The sequence below is a fragment of the Stomoxys calcitrans genome, unplaced genomic scaffold (assembly GCF_963082655.1).
Source record: "Stomoxys calcitrans unplaced genomic scaffold, idStoCalc2.1 SCAFFOLD_86, whole genome shotgun sequence".
NCBI lineage: Eukaryota > Metazoa > Arthropoda > Insecta > Diptera > Muscidae > Stomoxys > Stomoxys calcitrans.
This window is the reverse complement of record NW_026739303.1, coordinates 1-3,730: the sequence shown is the minus strand read 5'-3', so window position 1 is coordinate 3,730 and position 3,730 is coordinate 1.

Genomic DNA, 3,730 nt, shown 5'->3' with positions numbered 1-3,730 from the left:
CTTGGGGGGCTCAAGAAGTAAAATAGAGAGATCGATTTATATGGGAGCTGTATCGGCCTATACACCGATTCAGACCATAATAAAGAAGTATGTTAATGGTCATGAGAGAATCCATCGTACAAAATTTCTGGCAAATCGGATAATAATTGCGACCTCTAGAGGCTCAAGAAGTCAAGATCCCAGATCGGTTTATATGGCAACTATATCGGTTATGGACCGATTTGAACCATACTTCGCATAGTTGTGGGATATCGTAACAAAACACGTCGTGCAAAATTTCATTCCAATCGGATAAAAATTGCGCACTCTAGAGGCTCAAGAAGTCAAGATCCCAGATCGGTTTATATGGCAGCTATATCAGGTTATGAACCGATTTAACCCATACTTAGCACAGTTGTTGGATATCATAACAAAACATGTCGTGCAAAATTTCATCCCAATCGGATAAGAATTGCGCACTCTAGAGGCTCAAGAATTCAAGACCTAAGATCGGTTTATATGACAGCTATATAAGGTTATGGACCGATATGGCCCATTTACAATACCAACCGACCTACACTAATAAGAAGAATTTGTGCAAAATTTCAAGCGGCTAGCTGTACTCCTTCGGAAGTTAGCGTGCTTTCGACAGACAGACGGACGGACGGACGGACAGACGGACGGACATGGCTAGATCGACATAAAATTTCACGACGATCAAGAATATATATATCTTATGGGGTCTCAGACGAATATTTCGAGTAGTTACAATCAGAATGACGAAATTATTATACCCCGCATCTTATGGTGGAGTATATAAAAAGTATATTTGAATAAAGTTCATTCTATATATATATATATATATATATATATATATAAATATAAATATATATATATATATATATATATATATATATATATATATATATATATATATATATATATAAGAGGTTTAAATGAATGGTATTTGAGATTAGAAAACGAATTTGATATCCAATTTTGCGGCCAATGGCAATATGGGGTTCAACAAAATGATATATGGATATATTTTTCCGCAAATTTCGATTGAGGTAAGGAAAGTGAAAAGTGAAATATCGAGAAGAACCATAAATGATATTTTTATTGTAGGGCCTAAATATATATATATATATATATATATATATGTATGTGTACTGAGACTTTTGGGGACACTTTTCCTATCTACCGGTACTTTTGAGAACATTTTGGCTTTTTGGGGACAGTCCTCAAAAGTTTTGTCATGTACCGTGACTTTCGGGGACACTGGACTTTCGAGGACATTTTAAAAAAAAAATAGTTTATTGGTTCGTTTGAAAGCTCTATTATTATTAATTATAAAATTATTATTTTTTTTCATATGTATACGCTATTTCCATCCTTTTTTTCCATTTTAAAATTATTTTTCTCAACCCAGGGTTGCCATCCTCGTTACTAATTATCACGGGTACAACGCCGTTGAACTACAAACATTTCATGTGGCTTTGTACTCAAGTGTCCTCATAATACCCGATACATTGCAAGGAAAAATGTCCCCGATTGTAACGGAGTACATATATATAAATATGTATTCATAAATATTAATTGCGACATGGACGACAATGTTCTACTCATTTACTTAGTGGTCGATTTTAGAGGAAACGATTATGGTTATAAAGACACAGCTAATTAAACATATTAACATTTCTATTTGTGTTTAAAATGTCAAAAAATACATTCTTGAAAGGATAGACAAATAGAACACTATAAGTGTGTTCGCGTACTTTTCAATATTGGTAGGTCACTATAGGTCAGTTCGCGTATTGTTTCAGTAATATTTACAGAAGAATGAATGCGACCTGTACCTTGATTACAAGAAAACATGGACAAACAGACAAACGCACATAGTTAAATCGAATCAGGAAGTAGTTCAAGCCAATCGGTATGCTTAATGGAATTTTTTTAGCTTTGCAAATAAAAGCACTAATTATCACGGGTACAACGCCGTTGAACTACAAACATTTCATGTGGCTTTGTACTCAAGTGTCCTCATAATACCCGATACATTGCAAGGAAAAATGTCCCCGATAGTAACGGAGTACATATATATAAATATGTATTCATAAATATTAATTGCGACATGGACGACAATGTTGTACTCATTTACTTAGTGGTCGATTTTAGAGGAAACGATTATGGTTATAAAGACACAGCTAATTGAACATATTAACATTTCTATTTGTGTTTAAAATGTCAAAAAATACATTCATGAAAGGATAGACAAATAGAACACTATAAGTGTGTTCGCGTACTTTTCAATATTGGTAGGTCACTATAGGTCAGTTCGCGTATTGTTTCAGTAATATTTGCAGAAGAATGAATGCGACCTGTACCTTGATTACAAGAAAACATGGACAAACAGACAAACGCACATAGTTAAATCGAATCAGGAAGTAGTTCAAGCCAATCGGTATGCTTAATGGAATTTTTTTAGTTTTGCAAATAAAAGCACTAATTATCACGGGTACAACGCCGTTGAACTACAAACATTTCATGTGGCTTTGTACTCAAGTGTCCTCATAATACCCGATACATTGCAAGGAAAAATGTCCCCGATTGTAACGGAGTACATATATATAAATATGTATTCATAAATATTAATTGCGACATGGACGACAATGTTCTACTCATTTACTTAGTGGTCGATTTTAGAGGAAACGATTATGGTTATAAAGACACAGCTAATTGAACATATTAACATTTCTATTTGTGTTTAAAATGTCAAAAAATACATTCTTGAAAGGATAGACAAATAGAACACTATAAGTGTGTTCGCGTACTTTTCAATATTGGTAGGTCACTATAGGTCAGTTCGCGTATTGTTTCAGTAATATTTGCAGAAGAATGAATGCGACCTGTACCTTGATTACAAGAAAACATGGACAAACAGACAAACGCACATAGTTAAATCGAATCAGGAAGTAGTTCAAGCCAATCGGTATGCTTAATGGTATTTTTTTAGCTTTGCAAATAAAAGCACTAAGTTATAATACTCTGTTCCACGGTTGTGGTGTGGGGCTTAAATATTTTAATATGTATACTTAAAATTGCTTTGTCATGGATATTATTTAAGAATCCCTTACTTAACTAAATTGTGTTGTGGAAAAAATTTTGGTTTTAAGGTGGGTATTAACTTCGTACACCAGGGAAATTTTTCACAAAACGTTGTTTCACTATTTGTTGAACCTCAATGAAGTCTACTCTCATTTTTGATCTCATATGAAAACACCGTCAAACATATGATCCACCACCAAAATTTACTTTGCTAAACTGTATTGTTTGTGTAGTTATATTATAAAAAATAAAAATGTAAGAGCTATATTTGCCAACAACAACTGTTTATTGAAACGACAATGATCGAAAAAGCGACTAAAACTCTTTTGTTATCATGTTGTCCCAAGTTGAAAAGCGCTTCGTCCACGCTTTTAGAGAAAGCTAGTTTTTCACTCAATAAAGAACTTAGTACCACAAATGAAAATGTTTTCACAGATTTTTTTCACTATTTTTTTTTTTATATGGAGTTTCACTGTGAAAACTGAAGTTAATACGCACCTTTAGAAAAAAAATTCCTACTAAAACATACCCAAATGTCGAAGCGATTTCAATTTTTTCAATTGCAAATCACTTTTTAGTAGTCTTTTCATTTTTGCTTGTATTTTCACAGTTTCTTTTGGGAACTTCTCGATTTCAACCCCCC